This window comes from Rattus norvegicus, chromosome 8, assembly GCF_036323735.1.
Source record: "Rattus norvegicus strain BN/NHsdMcwi chromosome 8, GRCr8, whole genome shotgun sequence".
Taxonomy (NCBI): Eukaryota; Metazoa; Chordata; class Mammalia; order Rodentia; family Muridae; genus Rattus; species Rattus norvegicus.
Window position 1 is genome coordinate 81761109 of NC_086026.1, and position 22265 is coordinate 81783373.

General features: G+C 42.1%; 1 long non-coding RNA gene across 1 annotated transcript; it reads left to right on the top strand.

Annotated features, from left to right (window-relative positions):
• Nucleotides 1-5569: 5569 nt before the first annotated feature.
• On the top strand, nt 5570-17310 carry LOC108351742 (uncharacterized). Its single transcript, XR_001839449.3, has 3 exons — nt 5570-5987; nt 9536-9618; nt 16869-17310. It is a non-coding gene; the product is annotated as an uncharacterized LOC108351742 (long non-coding RNA).
• The last annotated feature ends 4955 nt before the right edge of the window (nt 17311-22265 follow it).

Consider the following 22265-nt stretch of genomic DNA (forward strand, 5'->3'; position numbering starts at 1 on the left):
ATAAATTACCTGTTGGCTTGAGAAGATGTGTTCTCTGTGACTTGGGAGTGTAAGGTGGTTATTTACATCTACAATGATGTGATTATGAATTTCCTGTTTTCTCTTTGTGATTTTGACGTCATACAGATGCACTATTCCAACACACAGGTATGCCCATGTTCAAAATGACAGTTTTTCATTGCAAATTATTCCCTTCATCTTTTTGCCACAATGCAACGATAGAATTTCTTATCCATTCAAATTTTACTACACATATGAAAACTTGATGATCATTTGTTATATGTTTAATTGAAATTATCTTGTCTAATATATTTTGTCCACTTGCTTATGACCACTCTAAATTATATCTTAGATGTATTTCTTAGAAGTAGAACGCAGGGTTTCTCTGTGTAGCTTTGGCTGTTCAAGAACTTGCTCTGTAAACTAGGCTGATCTTGAACTCATAGAGATCCTCCTGCCTCTGCCTCTCAAGTGCTGGTTCTGTAATGGTTTGAATATGTTTGGCTCACGAAGTGGCACTAGTAGGAGGTGTGACCTTGTTGGAGTAGGTGTGGCTGTGCTGGAGGAAGTGTGTCACTGTAAGGGTGTGCTTTGAGACCCTCCTCTTAGCTGCCTAGAAGCTGTCTTGTCCTAGCAGCCTTCAGATCAAACGGTAGAACTCTGAACTTCTCCAGCACCGTGCCTGCCTGGATGCCACCATGCTTCCCACCATGATGATAGCAGACTGAACCGCTGAACCTGTAAGCCAGCCTCAAATAAATGTTGTCCTTTATAAGAGTTGCCCTGATCATGGTGTCTGTTCTCAGCAGTAAAACCCTAACTAAGACACGTTCTTTACTACTTTCTGTTGAGGTGACCCAGTTTGCTTGTTTGTTGGTTGGTTTTGTTTTTTCTTCTCTACTGGAATTACAAGTCAGGATGAAATGGAAAGAGACCTTAGAGAAACTAAAGTCTTGGACTTCCATGCTACTTCCCCAAGCTAGGAAAAGTCTGGCCTTCAAGTTCTCTTGTTTTCATGACAGGCATAGTACTTCAAGAGTCCCCTTCAAGGATATCTCCTGGGTCCCTGGAATCCGCATCTCAGAGAGCTCAGTTTCTCGTAAAGCTTCTGCACTTTCACAGAAGAAGGCAGCCAGCCCCCATACCCATGGGCTCCAGGTCAGCCTTCATCTACCCAAAGCCGGAGACAGAGACACTGAACGGTGACCATTCAGACTGACCATCAAATGACTCAAAAGTCAGCCAGAAAGAACCTATTGTTTTTTCAGTGTTATCTTTGTCCTTTTAATTAACAACGCAATCATCAGTTCTTTGAAAATTTCAGGCAGTGTTATATTAGTGTATTTATTATTAATCATATTATTCTTCTTTTAAAAATACCTGTTTTATTTTAAGTCATGTGTACTGTGTTTGTGTACATATGAGTACTGTGACCCATACAGAGGCCAGAAGAGGACAACAGATCCCCAGGAAATGGAATGAGCCACCCCATGGGTGCTGGGAACCCAATCCAGTCCTCTGAAAGAGCAGCCAATGCTCTTACCTGATGAGTCATATTTGCATCCCTCTCTCTCTTTATTCTAAACCCCCTTTCTGTCCTTTGCATTCAACTCTTCATCTTGAAGTTATTTTTTATTGCATTCTTACCAGCATTTCAGTGTGGAGGTTCGAGTCTGCTACACTCAAGCAAGCTATGGGAATTAACTGATTGGTCTTTAAAAAAAATGTCTGCGACATCTGAGTGTATCTTTCCACCTCAGACCTTTCATTTTTGTTTGGGTTCCTAGGTTTCCTGCTGTTGGACGGGTAGATTTTCTCTACTGATAACTTACTTTGAAGCTCTGATGTTCTGATCTCTTCTAGAAACCTCTTCCTTCAGGTGGAAGCAAACTAGATTTGTTATACACACACATACTCCCGGACCCCACAGTCTGTCAAGCTCAAGAGTCCAGGGAGCAAATCTGGATGCTATTCCCAGTGCATAAGGTCCTGGGTATGCTGCTCCAGTTTTCTGAAACGTTGTGATGTCTCAGCCTTCCCACCCATGGCTGGGATGGAAACATATGCAGCTGGAAATCCTGGGCATGCTTTCCAATACATCCTAGGGCCTTGCTTCCTGCCACTTCTATTTGGCCGGACAGCTTGCTCTAGCCACAGACATTCCCTGAGCGGCTGTCTGAGTTAACATCTGAGCTTGGCCAGCACTAGTGCAGCTGTGGGCTCTGGCATGGCTGCTCGTGAGTAAATTCCTTCGTAAGCCCCACAGAGCTGCCTTGATTTCTCCTTTGGGTGTGATTATCTGAGAGCAAGGCCAGCCCCATAGGTTTAAACTGCGGCCACCCTGGGTCCCACAGGCAAAGGCTCCTCTTCTTGGATTAGTGTTCTGATACTGCTCTATTGAAATCTCAAACCGCTCATAGGTAAAATCTTGGTTTAACCCAGGCCTCAGAATACAAATAGCTTCCTATAAGGAGGGACAGAGAGCAACACTGGCCCTTGAGCAAATAGGCGAGGCTTACCAAGCCAGCCTCTTGGGAGTTCAGAGCAAAGAGCACCACAAGTAATTGTTTCAGAATATCTTTTCAGATGTAGAACCATATCCTCTAGAATTTATTCTTCCAGGAAGTTTCCCACACATCTAGATAGAGGTTTTTAGAGCTTCCTTTAAAAGAGCTATCATGTTAATGATCTATATCCGCCTATGGGACTACTGAAGTTTGAACTGTGGCTTATATGGCTTCAGAGCCTGAAGTTTTATATTTTCATTAAGTTCACTTATCTTATTGTTGTTTTTGAAGGTTTTATTTTTAATTGTGAGTCTGTGTGCTGGGGGAGGTATATGCAAGTGAGTGTAATTGCTTATGGATGTCAAAAGAGGGCGTCTGATTCTCTTGGAGTTAAGTTACAGGCAGCTGTGGTCTGATGTGGGTCCTCTTCATGAGCAGCAAGCAGTCTTAACTCCAGCCCCAAGTTTGTTTCAAATGTAAATACCTCCTTGGAGCTAATTGTTACCTTGATGGACAGTGTAACTGAACAGTCGGGTTCTGACCTCTCCTTTGATTTCATGTTTCTTTGGTTTCACAGTAAGACTTAGACATTGCCCAGAAGGATTTCTGAAATTCAAATTTATTAATAGCTAATCTAAAGGGTACAGTTCTTGGTGTCTTTTCTTAAGTACGCCCATGAAATGTAGGTCGTGTAACTCACTGCTAGAGCCCGAGAGGAGATTGAAAAACAGATGAACTACTGAAAGACTGCCCCACCCAATTCCAAGAGGAAGGAAAAACGAACACAGAGCAGACACAAGAAGGCCAGAGGCCAGATTCTTGGCAATGAGGGAGATGAGGAGGCGGCAGTGGGAGGCAAGCTGACAGATGAGCATGACCCATTGTCACCACGGAGCTCACAAGACTGGGTATTGCACAGGTGATCCAGTGAGTCCCCAGTGTTCTGACAGACCCAGGAGTTTTGAGAGCACACAGGTACCTCAGATGGCTCCGGACATAAGCAAGAGTTAGCTGAGTGGGAACATTCAGATAACCAGGACCATGGTAATTTCCTCAAAAGTCCAGACTGGGAAAATAACACTCCAGTGACCATCAATTCAGAGAGTAGAAAATCTGACAAATGAGGATCCAGGCAATACCATCCCCCACTGCCACGTTCCTTCTCAACGTATTCCAAGCCCAGTATACACAGAAGCTAGCTGGGAAGAGAACAAAGGGATGGAGATAAAATATAAACTAACAACATTCACTTAAAGAGATCACGTGACTCACTCAATTGAACTAAGTTTAAAACTCCAGGCTTCCCTTCTAGGCTCCCCATAGATGAGCAGTGGTACGATGGAAACATGAAGATTTCCCTGGGTAACTGAACACAGGACTGTGGTGGGGTCTTTGTGACTTTGGCTAAACTGGGATGGCTTGGCTGAGGAGGATAAGTGCTCAGTTGATTCTAGAGACCATCATGACAGAACTGGCCACTTGACTCCATAGATGTCTTCTCTTTGTGGATACTCAAAACTAGCAAGAAAGGACATTTTAAGCCCTCCTGGAAGGGACTTTCTTTTGTCACTAATCTGGATTAGAACAGGTTTTGAGATCAATAGGCAAGGAGTCATTTGTCAGGCTAAGGTCTCATTCCCTCATGCCTAATGAATCATATCCGGAATCAAGTAAGTAAGACATACTTGGACAAAATCCTAATATAGATATGTATCTAGGTCTAGCATCCTATCGGTCTCTTGCTTATACAATCCTCTGTGGGCTACACCACCACCTGCAGGCCAGCCCTAAAAAGTACATGTCCAAGAAAATGGCGGTGTTCCTGGACTAAGCTGCCCGGCTGAAATAGCTGCATTGTGCTTTGTTTGTGCTTTGTTCAGAGTCCTGGGGTCAGGGCCCACGCCACTCATTATCATATGGTTCAACTCCTAGAGGTTAGTTCTTCACTCATTTCTTCTCCTTGGCTTGCTCAGTAGAAAAAGGGTTTTCTTGGTTCTCAGGTGCAAATGCGACCTTCTAGCCAGCCTTGTATATAGTTCCTGCAGTCTTCTGTAATCTACCCAACCCAGCCCAGTCCACTTGACTGTCTCCAGCCACTGAGGTGAGAACATTTTGTCCCAGGGGGACAGACCTGATGACTTTACCCATGGCTTTCCTTCTCTAGGAAACTGCCTTTTGGAAACGTTTCATTCCCCACCCTCTTGAGAACAAGATCATTTGTCTACCAAGCTGGTGTGGTTAACTAGATGCAGAAATTCAGACCAATCATCTTCCTGGAGCACTTTGGATTTAGCATTTCCTAGGCAATCAGATGCTGCAGAATCCTGAGCGGAGGAGGCGACAACGAAGGCACCACTTTTGGCAACCACCTGCTGGGAATATGAGGAGGACATTCCTTCCTATCCTGGTCTTCACAAAGGGCGCACTGGGCCAGGCAGGGTCTCCCGTGTACATGGGCTTGTATGCCATATAGGTCTAAGTACACACAAGCTGAGCTACAGGATAAATAAAGCCAGTCACCGCCGTGGGGAAAACTGGGACAGATAAGTTTGGGGGAGAAAACCAAACTCTATTTTGAAAATGTTTGGTTTGAAATATTAGTTATCAGATGAAAACGTTAGGTAGAAAGATTTGCTAAGTCTACAGCTTGGGGCAAAATGTCAGGACTGCAGAACATAGATCTGGGAGTTATTGACAAAGAGATAGAAGTTAAAGCCATGGGATAAGATCTCCTACAAAGAGAGCATGTATATCTAAAGGACAGGAGTTTAAATGACTCAAAAATTGGGCTAAAAGAAGGGAGGTGGTAGACTGCTAAGAAAGCAATGAGGTACAGCAAAGCCAAACCCGGGTGCGATCACCAAGAAGCCAATAAGAGACTTGCTCGGATGGTGAGCCATCTGAGTAGTGGGTAGAGAGAGAAGAGCATAGATCTTAGGGAGAGCATATTTAAGATAAAATAAAATGGGTGGATGAAGAGACAGGTGAATACACAGATGATGGAAGATGGGTGGAGAAAAGAGACAGATGCTGGATAAGCGACAGATAGGTAGCTGATTAAGTGAATGACTTGGAAGAGAACTGTAGAGACACTGGAGAGTATGAGCCCCGGAAAGTCTTTCCATAGTGAGAGGGGATCCAGGACACAAGTGGCAAGGTCCAAGAGGCCCTGGCATCCTGGGTGGAAAGGGAAATATTAATAAATGTGATGACGCGAAACATTACAGTTGTCTTCTGGTTGCTTCTGCTTCCGTAATAAAAGGAGAGATGGGTTTGTTTTTGCCAGTTTCTGTGAGCCTTGGACTGAAACCTTTTCCTAATTGTAACATCCTTCACTTTATCCAGAAGCTGAGCTAGAAGAGCCCAGTTGTCAGGGCTTCTGGAGGTCAACTGGATGGGGAGATGTGCCGTGCCCCAACTCTGGCTGAGAACTCACCCAAACTGCACAACTACAGGATACAGGCAGTGGAAGAACGGCAGGTGAGCGCGCCCGCCTACAGGCTGGGCTGCTGGTGCCTATGTTTAAGATGCTATAAAACCACCTTATGCTGTTTCTTATGTTATGTTTCCGCCTCAGTCATCAGGTCTTACTTGCTTCTCAGGTGGGCTTCCAGTTTGCCCTCACATTTGATCTCCTCTCCCTCCCTCCTCCCTTCACTCCCTCCCTCCCTCCCTCCCTCTTCCCCTCTCTCCCTCTGGATCTCTCTTTTCCCTTCCCTTTCCATCTTTCCTCTCCCATCCCAGTCTCTCTCTTTCTCCTCACAGATGTGACAAGGCTTTGGCACTAACAAGCAATTAATCCAGCTCCCCCAAGGATGCTTCCCCTTGACTCTCCACTTCTTCAGCTCCAGCTGCAGACTTGTTCCAGGCTCGCACCGCTACATCCCTTTCTAGGAAGGCAGGTTCCCATGCATATGTGGAAACAAAGCAAAAAGATAAATAATGTATCCAAAGACCTTATTGATGAGTTAAAACCACCATGGTGGCTTTTCAAGCAGACCTCTGATATGGAACCCTCTTCCTCTCCTTCAAGTCCAGTGGGGAAATAGCTTCTCAGGAACAGCACATCTCCTGGGAAAAAGAGTGAAAAAGAGATGAAAGACAAGAATAAAGAGGGGAGCTTCCACCACAGGAGCTTCCTCCCTCCCCGCCAACAAATCCTCAGTTACAACACATAGAGGCTATGTGTACTGCTGCTTAAACAACAGCTTAGAATGTTTCTTTTCCTAGTAAGAATTTTATAGTAAAAAATAAACACATTAATATGAAATGAAAACTGTACATCAATGTTTTAGTTTAGTAAATAGGCTTTCTATGGATGGACATTATTGTATTTGAATAAGATAATCTAAGTAAATGTATTTCTAACTACATGTGAGTCTGAGTGGATGCTTATTTTCCAAATTAATCTTCGACTGAATGGATGAGGCTATTTCAAAATTTTTTATTAGGATTTAGAGCAATGGCTCATCAGTTAAATGTTTTTATGTACGTTTCCTAACAGCTAAGAACACTGACCACTTTTCCAGGTCCCTTCTGGCTATCTGCCCAGCTTTTGAGACGTGTCTGCATATTTCATGTACCGATTATTTATGGCTTTGAAGTTCTTTTTGTATACTAATTTGTCAGATGTGAATCTGGCAAAGACTTTCTCTCTTCTTTAGGTTGTTTCTTTTGCTGTGTGGAAGCCTTTTCGTTTCGTGGGGTCTCTTTTGTGAGCTTAGTGTTGCTTTTTTATGCTATTAGAATCAGAAAAGTCCTTGCCCATCCTTTACCAGGAAGTGTTTTCTCCTGGACTCTACATTAGTTACTTTGGCTTACCCAACAGAAATGACCTAAGGGAACTTTGGCTCATGGTTTCAGAAGAATCTAGTCCATCCCAGTGGGAAAGGCACGCCACAATTCATGACAATGGGAACATGTGGCAGTGTTCCCCCATCCTGGGAAACCATGGCAAAGAGCTTGGGATTGGAACCAGAAGCAGGTACAGCCTTCAAAGACTGCCTTCCTTTTGACTGCCAAGCTCCATCTCAAGTTTCCCATGGCTTTTAAATCAGTACCACAAACTAGGGACCGAGCATTCAAACAAGAAACCATGGGGGAACACTCTGGACTCAAACCACAGCTGGATCCTCTGAATTCCTTTCTCTACTGGGCCTTTACTCCGGCTCATTTCTCTTTAGCTTGTCTTGGGCTTGCCTAGCCCAATTAGTATGATGTCATCTGATACCCAAACACCCTCGATATCTTATTAACTTCTTAACCCTTTCCTTTGCTATGTGGCCTGTGATCAGCAGCAAAGCTGGTGTATCAGTTTAGGAAGAATCTTCTCAGTCCAGTGTCCCCTTTTGGCCATTCTGCTCAGCGGCCGTCAACACTCACTTTACTTTGTCTGAGACAAGATCTTGATCCCTCTCACCTTCCGGGGTACAGTCCACCCCTACTGAGACCGTCTTGAATAAATCTTCCTTACTATGTTCACGAGCGACAGAGTCATGTTTGCCATCGAAGAGTCATGAGGAGAGTAGGGTTTCTTGATCAGTGAGGGAGGTATAAGCCCTTAAATCCAGCACGGCCCAGAGGCTGTTCTGGCCATCTCCTACTCGCTTTTGGAATCCTTATAAACCTTAACTTGTCCCGCGGGCATGTTACCCTTTCTCTTTACTTTTGGCTGTTGAACACATTTCATGGCAGTCACTAATTCACCACACGGAACAGAATAAGAACCATTTAATATGATTATCTTCTCCATTAAAGCTGTCATCATAATTAGAGCTGCAGTGAACTGTTTGCCAGGAATGATAACTTCTGCCAAGAAAAACTTGGGTGTCATTTTAGAAAAATTCTTAGGTGGGGGAGGAGAAGATCAGAACCATCTGTGTGAGGAGTCAAAGCTAAATCACCATCAGCAGAGCCCCTTTCCCTGTCTGCCAGACTCTGGCCAGCCAGCTGGACCTTGCCAAAGACGCTGGACTGGACCAGCTTTCAAGGTAGTCCAAGGGGCACGCCCTCTCCAAGGAAGAGCCTTCAGAAAAACCAGTGGCAAATCAAAATCAGCCCTTCGTGCACAGGCTCTCTTTAAAAGTTCCAAATATATGTGTTTGCAACCCCACTGTTTCCAGGGCAACCACCTGAGCCAGGACAGAAGCAGAAGGCTAGACTAGGACCACCCACTGCAATCCTCATTTTATCCTGATAGCAAGAACCTCTCTCTACACCGACTGAGAAGGCAACACAGAGTGTTTGTCAGGCTTCTTGCTGTGAATCACTGGAATAACATTTTGCCCTGGTGGAAGAGTGCCACAGGCTGCTGCTCCCTCAACCCCCATACTGAGATGCTTTTAAATGGAACCAAACATCCCAGGGGAGTTTTCTCAGCACAAGAATTACTTTGTCGCACATTTTTAGATTACGCTGTAAATTATAGATTAAAAAAATACATTATGCTAATTTCTTCCAGCGTGTCTTTTAGTTATTTTTAGGGAAAGTGTCTTTGGAATGAGCTTCTCTGTTGAGTGAGATGAGAGGAGATAAGAATAAAACCAAGTCAGAAGGATGTGTAGGACTCTGGCTGGGGCTGCATCACACTCAGGCACTTGGGGATGAGCAGTCTGTGTCCAGTGTGGATTTTAGCTGATGTCAATGGAAGTCGATCTGGCTCCGGAGTCATCAGGCTTGGGCGTGCCTTCTCTTTCTGCCACTGTTTTGGATGTGTGACTTTGGAACAATTTGATTCATTTTCCTAAGCGTCCCCTAATCTATGAAATGAGTGTTCGGCAAGATCTCTAAGGGGCTTCTACTCCTTGCACTGCATGCTGAACTGAGTTGAATGTCCTCACACCGCTTGAACAGATGGTGTCAACTAGCTTTATAAGGACTACACAAACACAGCTGTGAGCATTAGAGAAAATTCAGCAGCACAAAACCCTTGACCTGTGTTCTTCATGATGACGCGTTACACTGGGCAGTTGGCTGTTTTTTTTCCCCTTTGACTATATGCACTTGACCCTTCTGTATGCTTCTTTTAGACAGAATTCAGAATCAGGCCACAAGAACCAGTCAAGTTGTTTAAGCAGTGACGCTTGGGTATAGGAAGTCTGAAATCCATGTGGTAAGTACTGGATGAGGGGATGAACACTCCCAGCGGCTCGTTGTAGAATCCACCTGTCCAGAAGACATCTCTGCACCGCCAGGCAAGGTGCCTCATTTAGACTCAAGATTGTGGAAAGCTCTACTAATTAAGGTCAAAGTCTACCATTGATCAGATGGCCCTCTGGGGCTCAGTGTGTAAAGGGGGACTCCCTTTGCTAACAGTTTCTTCTTCTCTGACCTTGCCTGATGTATTCTAGGCCCCCACACTTGCCTCTACCTGAGGAATGTCCTGTGGCCTCCGTTAGTTTATGGGATCAGTTTTCTGTCTCCTGACAAAACCTATTACGCCAGCACCTGAAATTCCTGAAGTGCTTCCCCATGGTAATGAGGTATACCAGGCTTCCCTTTCTCCTGGTGGTCTGAGTGTGTGTGTCTCAGTGGAAGAACCTAAATCACATTTGCAGTTGTAACAGACAAATGACAAATCACACAAATGTGAACTTTGGAGATTTAAAAAAAGAGAATAATTCAAATTATTATTAGGTTCATGGTCTTCCAATATTGGCATTTAGTATCATTAATATTAAGAGCAGGATGTACTCAATATTGCTAATCTGTTTTTCATCTGTCCAGTGGCCTTTTGATTTTGGTGAAGTGTCCTCCAGGAGCCTGTATGTAAAAGTATAGGTGGTAGGGTATGGTGTTAGGAGGTAGGAAAACCTTTAAGAGGTCTCTTTCCTAGTCATCCATCAAAACTATGATTCTGAAAAGCTATTGATATTCCTGGGACTACATGAGCTCTCTGGAGTCATTCCTTGATAATGAATTCTGGAGATATTTGTACACCAGTCCTGAGTTACAGCCACCAAAGACAGAGGTATAGCTTTGGTTTTTCTACAACTTGATTCAAGTATGGAGGAAGAAAGGCTTCATGATGGAACTTGGAATGCTGGGAAAGTAAAGCCAATTATTTGTTCAGTGATTCTTCCTGATCACTCAACACCCACGTCCACCCTTCCCATTCTTTACACACAGACATGGTATTAGGACTCTTTTAACTTCATACTGAAGCTCCTTCCTTCCTTAGATTCTTGGCCAACTTCTGCTTCCAGCTCTAGGATATCTTGGTGACATGGATCATTCTTAGGTGAATTCAGAATAGCTCCTTATTTATCAATAACTGATGGCTTTCTTAATCAGTGTTCTATTGCTGTGAAGAGACTCTATGACCACAGCAACCCTAATAAAGGAAAGCATTTAACTGGGGCTGGCTTACAGTCTAAGAGGTTTAGTCCACTGTCATCATGGCTGGGAGCATGGCAGCATGCAGGCAGACATGGTGTTATAGAAGTAGCTGAGAGTTTGATATCTAGATCTGTAACAACAGGAAGAGAGGAATTCTGGTTTTGGATAGGTCTTTTGAAACCTCAAGGCCTGTCCCCAACGTCATGCTTCCTCCAAGAAGGGCATACCTCCTAATCCTTTCAAATAGTTTGGTGACCAAGTATTCAAATCTAAGAGCCTATAAGGATCACTCTGATTCAAACCTCCACATGGCCAAATGATAACTTTGATGTTTAATGTACAATGGTGGAAGATATTAGAGCACCTTAATAGAGGGGAAAAGAAGCCCGGTAGAAGGGGAAGAAACAGTGTACCATGCTTACTAATTAGTAGTGTTTATCACATCCTGATTTCTGAAATTTATATTGATTTATGTGTATGTATGAGCACATTCTTGTCTGCATACGAACATGAGTTTTTCCCTTGACAATTTGTCTCTGTCTACTTTCGTGAGACTACACCGCACACTGACCAGGATGTCCTTTCATAGCCATAGACCTTAAGAGTTCTGTCCCTCCTCTGCACTTGGTATCCAGACTGTACAAAATATGCTTATATTTGGTGCACTTCCTGTGCCATTGGTATGTAGAGCATACACTTAACTGCCCTTGGTATGCTGAGTGTGCAAAATATACTTATATTTTGCACACTCAACTGGGGGGCAGTAACAAGCAATAGCTTGAGAAAAAAGATACAAATCAGTCTTGGCTGACCTTCCCCATTTTCTTCAGTGGCAGTGTTGTTGTAAAAATATAAAAAGTATCCCTCACTAGGTCTATACCACAGTGCCCCAAGGTATCTGCTGGATATCTTAATTCTCAGTCCGCAAAACATCTCACCTGCTGTGCTCCATCCCATATCACACTGCCAAAGGCCTCTCTCTGAGCCTGGCAGCAATCTCTTTACCTATCTAGTTCCTAAGGCAGGTTTCCATGCCCAAAACACACATCCCAACTCTGTGGTGGCCCAGACCAGCCAAGCACACTTTCTTACACATAAATAGCTACATGAAAGAACACACAACACAATAACCTTTGGCCCAATTGATAAGATATAATTGCCCACCTAAACATACAAAGCCCAGTACCATCCATCCCTTAAGAACATTAATAACAACCTTTAAATACATAGAGTGGAATCTTAACATCACCTGCCATGGCTTCTCTCCCTCTCCCTCCTGTCTCTTCCTCCTTCTGTTTCAGTCTCCTCCTCTTCCTTCAAACTTCTCTCCCGCCCATCCTTCCTTCTCCTCCAATAACAGGCCTCCTTCTATCCTGTACCTGCCCTTCACTTGTATTTTACACATTCAATGGGGAGAAGGTTCTGGTGAAGTCAACTGGGTCCAGAGTAAGTGAGTAGGCAGCTGTCCTTGGGGCAGTAGAATTAGCATCAAAATACAGACAATTCCAGAGCAAACTACAACATGGCAGGGCTTTAAAACAGTGGTAAGGGGTTTGGGAGATAGCTCAGTGGTTAAGAGCACTGGCTGTTCTTCGAGAGGTCCTGAGTTCAATTCCCAGCAGCAACACGTGGCTTACATCCATCTGTAATGGAATCTGATGATCTCTTCTGATGTGTCTGAAGACAGTGGCAATGTACTTACATATATAAGATAAATAAATTATTTTTAAAAATGGGAATGAAGTGAAGCCCTTCCCAAGCAAAGGAGGCACATCATAAGCATTTCCCAGGATTCCTTCTTATCTTAAGTTTCTGGATGCCTCGACTTTGCTTCCATTACGGCTAACTTGGAGGAGATCATTTGGTCTGTGGTCCTCTGACTTCTGTTCCTCCCTGACTGTAGGCTGCAGTTTAAGAGGCCTTCCTTTGGCAGTTTTGTCTCTGTCTGCTTTCAGCTGAGACAGTTGTCTCTTACTTGTAGCAACTTGGGTTCTAAACACCAGCCAGATCTCTCCAGCTGACATTTCTCTGTTGTTTCTCCCTTGTTTCTAGCCAGAGTGGACATGATGGTCAACTTTTTATATAACATGCTTATCATCTCAGCCAGTTCAGAGAAATGGAAACAGCACTGGCCCCTGCCCCACCACATTCCTTCCCTCTCCACATTTCATTCTAAGCAGAAAGCTATTGTAAATTTTTATTGCTAAAATAAAATTGTAAAGCTATTTCTCCACTATATATGTATATATTGACATATAGATACACACATACATATATACACACATACATATACACACACTTATATACACATCATTTACATACACATATACATCATGTACATACACATATATTCAGTCTAGTAAAATAAAATAAAATAAGGAATGTGCTCAATCAAAAATGCCAAGTTGCAGAAAAAATTAGAAGGAACATATAATTCTAGCTGTGAGGACAAGAGTCAAAATGGTTCTAATGCTCGGCTGATATCAGTCTTTAAGGCAATGCTATTTCATCTTTTCTCTCTACCCCCTTTCTGTTCTTCAGTTTATTGCTATGTACCTCAGGCTAGCCTGAAACTCGCCATCCTTTTGCCTCAGTCATCCATGTACTACGGTTGCAGGCTTGTGCCACAGCATTGAATCTTCCTTTCTATGCATATATTTCTCTGCTGGAAATGGAGTTCTGAAGAAACCAAGACTGAATAGCATTCTTGGGCTGTCTACCCACTCACCTCTTGGTCAGAACAAAGAAGGACATTATGATTTACGAATCTTTACCAAGACCAGCAAGAAGAGGTTTCAAAGTTCTCCTATCAGAAGGTCCAGTAGACTCCAGGCAGATAAAAACACAAAGAAACAGGAGAGAAAAGGACACTCTTATCCACAGCTGCAGGATTTTAACAACTCCAGAACCTGAAATAAACTAGAAAGTAGAAAATTAAACCCAACATATCACATGATTACCCAGTGAAGTTCCCTGGAAGAACACCAACACTGCCATTTGGTGCCTTCTTGTTGCCCTTGATAAAAGGTTAGAAGAAAGATATGAGGAATATAGGACTGAATTTAAAAAGAAAATTATGATTCTTCAAGCTTTCTAAGAGAGCCAAAGTTGATAGCAAAGGTCAAATCCACAGAAGAATATTGGGTTCATTATCATAATCTTAGAAAATAAAAATGGTTCATCAAAGAGGTTGATCTAAGAGTCTTCAGTGCGTATCTCATAGACCTTCTTAACTAAGAGAAGACTTTCTCATGGAGCTGGAGCGGTTGCTCAGTGGTCAGCAGCAGAGGACCACGTTCTGTTCTTAGCATCCACATAGTAGTTTAAATCCTCCACAATTTGTTTCAGGGGGGTCGAATGCCATCCTCTGACTTCCTCGAGCACCAGGCACATATGTGGTGTACATACAGACATGTAAGCAAAGCTTACATACAAAATAGAAACAAATAATTTTAAAAAGGGCCTCCTGAGAATCTTAAAGGTGTCGTCCCTTCCAGACCCTAACTGAAAGAGCAGCGGTGGGAAGGACTTTGTGCAGATAACTGTGGACTGGACTTTGTTTAACTGCAGTGGGTTACAATTTGACTAATAAAAAAATGCCTGAAGATTTTAAGAAATTACATCAATATGGTCTGAAATGTTATACAGAGAAAAGAAAAGAAAAGGTTTTAAGGTTGTAAAATCTCTGTGGGTAGAGATAGTCACTTAGCAACTGGTGTGAGACATACATGCAAGTCAGAATTTTTTGTGATTAGACATAAAATAAAATTTAACACATATTATTTTTATATGTATGTATGCATGTATGTAAGTATGCATGAATGCATGTTTTTGTATGTGTATGCATGTATGTGCATGTATGCATGTATGTGTGTATGTGTGGGTGTGTGTAGGTATGTGTGTATGTATGGGTGTATGTATGAATGTGTGTGTATGGTTGTATGTATGTGTATATGTGTGTATGTATGTGTGTATGTGTGTATGTGTGTATGTATGTGTGGTTGTGTGGTTGTGTGTATGTATGTGTGTATGTGTGTATGTGTGGGTGTGTGTATGTATGTGTGGTTGTGTGTATGTATGTGTGTGTGTGTGGTTGTGTGTATGTATGTGTGTATGTGTGGTTGTGTGTATGTATGTGTGTATGTGTGGGTGTGTGTATGTATGTGTGTATGTGTGGGTATGTGTGGTTGTGTGATTGTGTGTATGTATGTGCGTATGTGTATGTATGTGTGTATGTGTTGGTATGTGTGATTGTGTTGGTATGTGTATGTATGTGTGGGTGTTTGTATGTGTGCATGTATGTATTGGGGGATGCACCCTTGCCATGGCATGCATGTAGAAGTCAGAAGATGACTTGCAGGACCCTAGGATTGAACTGAGGTCATCAGGCTTATTTTACCCACTATCTTGTTGACCCTATTTATTTAACTTTTCAAAGAGGAGGCTCATGTGGCCTAGGCTGACCTTGAACTCATTGTGTAGTGGAGGACAACCTTCAGTGTCTGATCCTTCCAGTGCCACCTTCTGAACATGAAGATTACAGCATGCCCCGCCACATCAAGTTCTGTGTGGTGCTGGAGACTGATCCTAGAGCCTTACTGATCTAGAGCAGGGCAGGCACTCCAGCAGCTGAATTACATTGTCAATCCTTATGTTTAAATGACTCATCTTTTTTTTTAACTAAATTTAAGTAAATTCTTTCTGTTGAACAACTATCATCACCACCCACTTTTAAATTATTTTTTCAATTGGCAAAACTGAAATTCTATGGCCTTGGAATTTTACCCCATATCTCCTCTTCTAGCCTTTAGAAATTATGGTTCTATGACCCGTCTTATGGATTTTATGATCCAATACAGCTCATTTAGATGGACTCAAACATTTATCCTTTTTATTTGACTTCTGCCATATTGTAATGCTCCCAAGGTATTATGGATGGCCAAGTCGTAGCACGTGTCAAAATTTCCTTCTCTGAGAGAGTGAGTAGCATTCCGTGGATGTATGTACCATGTTTTCTTTATCCAATCATCCACATATACCCAAGTTGCTTCCACTTTTTGCTGCTGTGAATAACGCTGTTATAAATGAAGGCATACAGAGGTTTTAATTTTTTTCAGAGAGATTATATTCTCTCGTTTCTCAACCAAAATTGTGCAAGTGCTAGAAGAGCACTGGGGAGCAAATGGGGGATGTATTTTAAACATTTTCAAGGAGTTTTGGAGCATGGATAATGACAACTGTCTTAATTGCTGTTCTATTGCTGTGAATAGATACCATGACCAAGGCAACTTATAACAGGAAGCATTTAATTGGAGGCTTGTCTACGGTTTCAGTAGAGGGTTAGTCCATAATCATCATGGTGGCAGGTAGACATGGCTGGGAGCTCCTATCTGATCTGCAAGTTGCAGGCAGGCAGGCAGGCAGGCAGGCAGGCAGGCAGGCAGGCAGGCAGAGAGAGAGAGAGAGAGAGAGAGAGAGAGAGAGAGAGAGGCAGAGAGAGTGCTCACTGTTAGGCCTGGTGTAGGCTTTTGCGACCTCAAGCCCCACCCTCATGACATACCTCCCCAACAAGACCACATCTCTTAATCCTTCCTAAACAGTTCCACCAAACATTCAAATATATGAGTCCACAGGAATCATTCTCATTCAAACCACCACATCAACCTTGAACTGAGCCTTGACAGCCACTGAGCCTAGACAGTAAGGGTCTAAAAGTAAAGAACTCTGATAATAAGGCTGTGAAGTTTGAACTCTTTGTAATGCTAAAAACCGAAAGAGCTTGGAGTGGGCAGGTGTGGGGGAGGACCTCTCAGGCTAAGGCAAGATTAAATACATGGTTGGAAGTATTGTGATTCTACTCTGTCAGGTGTCTGGAGAGATAGCACACTCCAAGTCTAAATAGACCGTTAAATTTTTCTTCAATCATTATTGCAAATGGCAACAATAACAAACCAGAATTGTTCTACTGTTCTAAGGACTTGTGTTTAGGAAAGCTTCATTACAGCACATTTCACTCTCCCACAGATTTTTGCTTCTCTGGTGTGAAGACAGCTTGGCAAGAGATCCTGATGCAAAAATGTGACCTTTTAAAACTGAAATTCATCTAGAATTTTCTTCTGGAGATGAAGAAGTCCTATGCAACCTGTAACAGCCGCCCCCAGCTCATTGTTGCAGAAGCTGCGAGTCTGTATTCGGAGACCAGATCCAGTGCTGAAGAAGCAATCACAGGCATCTCCACAGCTTGACCATGCTGCTGTCAGCCAGGAGAGGATGGCGGCCAGGTCCTGCTTTCCCTCAAACCATACCATTTGCTTTTAAATGAATACATTTGTTGTATTTTAGCCCATTTGGCTGAATTGTATTAAAAACAAATTTATCTTTCAAACCTTTTACCCTTTAAGAAATGGAAATTCAACTATTTAATCTAGTCCATAGGTAAAATAATATATGGTCTGATACATTTGTGTTTAAGGGTCCCCCCTATATTTAAAAAACTGTTTGAATATTATCAGGAAAATTTCTTCTCTGTGGCTTTAAAATAAATGTCACTGACCTACTCTTATAATGTGAGTGATTTGGTAAATGTCTTCATGACTCTCTGTTCCCTTTCGTGTGCAATTCAAGTTGTTATTTGGTGTGAGAACAAATTCACTGCATTGAGAGAACACTTTCCTTCTGTTTGTTTTCCAAGTCCATTAGCTTAGCACTTACTGAATGCCGGGAACTGGATTGGAGAACAAGCAAGAAGAAGGTCTTGTGCAGGTAGCTCACGTAGGTGATAGAACGTTGATGAGATAATCCCAAACATTCCTCACGTACCACCATCAACTGGAATTCCCACTGTGCTTTGCTGTGTGAGTAGTATGGTTTCTGGGCTGTTTGAGATGGCATTTTAAAGGCCGAAAACCATAATATTGGGTATGTGGGAGGCCAAGAGGGTTTTATAATTTTAACTAAGTTCCTTGTTACCAATCAAAAAGATTATTTCAGTCTTTGGAAGATCTCGTTCACTCTCCTAACTCCCTTCTCACAAACATTTGCAAGTACTTTGAGAGATTTAGATTAAAGTCTTGTTTTTCATTATTCTTACTTTTATGTTGTTGCTGTGAGACTTGTAAGGATGGAAGGAGGATTACAAAAAGTACGAACAGACTTTTAAAGTAGAAAACATTCGACAGCAAAAGCCTCGCAGAAATTAGTACATTCTCTTTTGATAAAACTTTACTGTCTGAAAAATGGCCACCGATATCTGGAGCTCTCCAGGTCAGGCTGGATGGGTTTTTTTCCCTTCTGATTTTATGATCCTGACTAACGAACTTTAAAATGGCATCATGGGACTTATTAGCCAAATCTTAAAGAGGTCTCAAAGCTTTTGCTTTTGACTCTCAGCGGTCTAGTTCCTATGGCGGAAACACCATGTTAGCCAGAGACAGAAGTTCATGCAGGCACACTGAGGCACACAGCCAACAGTCCAGTCCACTGCTGGACTTGGGATGGAGACCAAGAAGAACTGGCCATCCCATAACTCAAGGCATACACATCCATTAGGCCACACAATGACAAGAAGCCAGATGCCCTGACCCAATACCAACATTGCAGAATAATGAGCTTTTATAAACCAGACGCCAAGAAGCTATAGCCCAGGTCAACACCCAATGCCTCTTTTGTGTAGAGAAGAGGGCTGCCCACCTGTGTATACGTACCCTTTGACTGCTTTTTGACTTACAATGGCTGAGTCGAGCAGGTACCACAGAGAGTATAAAAGAATCTACTTTGCAAGAAAAAATGTCCAGTCCTTATTTGAAGCCATAAAGTTTTGGGGTCCTTTGTCAGACAGCAGCAAATCACCCAGACACTGTCTGCTCGGTTCCTACACAAGCTATAATTATTTTTCTGTAATCCCACGTGCTTGTGTTTGAGACCTGTGAAGGCATTTCCCTTTATCTAGACCAACATCTGTTTCGAATAAGTAACAATGTCATTTTTCTAAATAGAATATTTTAATAATGCTGGGACAATATCCACTTTCTCGATACAAGACATTTTTTGAATTTAATAACCAGATAAAATCCAATATGGCTCTTTTCCACCCTCAGAAACTATTTCATTTAGAAATTATCCATGCTAAAGTGATTTCAACTCGATGTCAGAAAGGAGCCTCCGTCTGTGAAAGTGTTTCAAAGTGAGTTTCACCACAGAGAGCTAGCTCTCGGTATTACTGCCTCATATTCATAACTTCTCCTGATAGTTGGTCCTTATCTTTTCTCCTGAAAAAAAAAACAAGAAAAAAAAAAGAAAAGTAAAATATTAACCTGTCTCCAGCCTTCAAAGAGATGAGCCAGTTTCTGAGTTACATAAAGTATTTTTTAAAAAGTAATTTTAGGGATTGGCAGTTCTACTGTGTAATCCTGGCTTGTTGAAAGGTAATGAATACATTTGTGCATAGGCCGGAGACTATGAATCAATCTAATGTGTGTAACACTGCAAAGTGTGGTGCTTAACTATACGCTCTAGGGATTTATTGCCTATTCTCTGGTAAATACAAAACCAGTTAATACCAACTAAATGGTGCGATTTCTTCACGAAATCATGAAATACAAGTTCAGGAAATGCTAAGATGTAGGTCTGGGGTGTATGGCCTGGTGTCTGGGGGATGCTTGGGTGTATGGTTGATTTTTCTGGGTCAGAGTTGAAGCACTATTGAAGAAAGTGCTGGTTACTGATGTACAAAATTAAGAATCTAGCTGTGGCTGTAAGTCAGTTGGTAGAGCTGACACATAGCACACATGAGGCTCTGGGCTCAGTATTGCATAAGTCGGGCTTGATAGTGCACATCTATAATCTCAGCATTCCGAGGTGGGGGCAGGGGGATTGTATGTTCAAGGTTATCTTTAGGTACATAGGAAATTCAAGGTCAGCCTGCATCAAAAGGAGCAGAGCTGGAATCTGAACTATCACCAGTGTGAGTTACTGTGACTTTGAAGGCCCAACTGAGGTCAGTTAGATCTGAAGGGCTTCCTTCCAAGACACTTTATGTTGTTCATTTGAATTTTAGGAAGACCTTTCATAGGCCCTAGCTAGATTTCTGCCTTTTTTCATACATATTATTTGTAACCCAATCTAACATTTAAAGTTATATTTTACAACACGCTATACTTCTTTTTTTTTTTTTTTAATGTACTTAAACCAGAACTGTAGGTCTTTACCACTGAATGGGACCTTGAATAATTTCTGGTCCAAATGCCTCATTTTACAGAAAAGGAAACAACTTCCTTTTGTACTTCCAAATATTTTATTTCAAAGGACCATCTTAGAGAATTTTATGTAACTAACATATCATTATTTTATAAAGCCTTTTGAATGCAATATATATATATATATATACATACACATACACCAGGTTGAAGCATTACTCTGAACAATTATTTAATGAAAATAGTGAAATATTTTGACGGCTAACAAGTTGCAAGAATTTGGGTAAGAGTCTTAAAAGACAGAAATGACGCTCAAGGTCATGTAAACAATGAAGGAACAGAGTGAGGTTTCTGGTAGCTTGTGTCATGGGCTAAATTGTGTCTCCATTGGAAATTCTCAACTCTAGCACCACAGAATGAGACCACATTTGGATACAGGGTTTTTAAAGAGGTTATTAAATGAGTTGGTATGGCAAGCCCTCATCCAATTTAACTGGTGAATTTCCAGACAAGACAGAGAGTGCCAAGGAGAACAGAAGAAATTCACTCTGTGGAACCTGGACCACAGACTTTTCTGTGGATGAGAAAAGTTCTTCTTGTGTGAGTTCCCCAGGCCATGGGCTTTGTTCCGGCAGCCCTAGCAAACTGGCTTACTTTATAAATATGTGACACCCAGAGCTATAATACAGATGTCATCTGGCTCACTGACGTGATTGTTCTGCTGATGTAACACAAGATTTTATAACCTGCGTATAGTTGAGATAGCCCATGCTTCTGTCTCTGCTACAAGTTCCACTCAGAAACACATTTCAGACATTCCAAAATAATTGGGGGGGAAACTCCCTAATTTTCTGTATGTCTCTTAGAAGACAAAAAGTAAGGTGGTATTCCTGACACTTAGCACTAATTCCGGAAGCTCTGTCCCCCCAGCGCCCCCAGCCTCATTTGAAAAGTCTCCCTTGCTTCAAGGCAGCTGCTAATCAGAATCCTTTCTTTTTCCATGTTATAAACATCGCATCTCACTCTTTTAGCAGGTGCTGACTGGCTCTGCCTTTCTCAGAAAAGATTCCATTCTTCAGAATCTTTCTTGTGCAACTCTCTGACTTTTCGAAGAGATCAATTGAACCTTTTTCCTCTTACTCAATCTACCAATCCCTTAATGAGGCCAAGTAACGAACCTTGCCAAGGGGAAATTTCCTTAGCTAACAGAGGAGGGGAGAGGCCATTAAGAGGCTATTAATTTTTTTCCAGTTAAAAATGTATTAGTTTTTTGGCAGTGATTTCATGTTGTGGTCAATTTTAAGTTTAGAGTAATCTAAAATGCTTCGTAAGTATTAAATGAAATCTGTCTTTTATTCTCTTCAGTATAGATGTAAAACCTGTAGTGTTATTACTGATAACTTTCAAACAATTTCTAAATTCTCAGGATCTTTTAAAGATATTTTTTCTGTCATCTAATACATTCGACATTACTTCTAGTTTTAGGGGTTTGATAGCCTGCGACCGCCAGCTGGGTACGAGCTGCCAGCATCAGGCGTGTGATTGTGATAGTGAAATGTATTAATAGGCCTATGACATCCAAGAGCTCAGAAAATATTTCTCTGCTAAACTTAGAATTGGTCATAGCCTCAAGGTATCACATCTGTTTGGGACACTGACATTTTAGTGTGCACGTGAAGTGGCAGGAGACATTTAAGAATCCAGTATCAAGAATGAAGTTAGAAGAAGAGGAGGAGGAAGAGGAGGAGGAGGAGGAGGAAGAGGAGGAGGAGGAAGAGGAGGAGGAGGAAGAGGAGGAGGAGGAAGAGGAGGAGGAGGAAATGAAATGTGGTTCTAAAGGTTGAGATAATTATAATCTAGAGAAGAAAAATGGGTTTTCATAAGGAGGCCCCACAGAGAAGATGTTGGTCTGCTCTCCAGTGTCTTAGGGAATCCAAGGTTCAAGAATATGTGCGGTTCAGTGAGCATCTAAATAATAATGGCCAAATGGCCATTTACATTGTGGTGGCTTTGTAACACACACACACACACACACACACACACACACACACACACACACACATGTTTGGCAAAAACACAGTGAAGGCTTTTTTATATTGTATTGGAATAAGAATCACCTTCCTGACGAAGTATTATGTTAAGTCCAGGCTGTCAAGAAATGTGTTTAAAAGTCCAGAAGGAGGAAGTAGAGAAAAAGTTGAAAGAGTGATGTCAGTGTGGAAAAAAG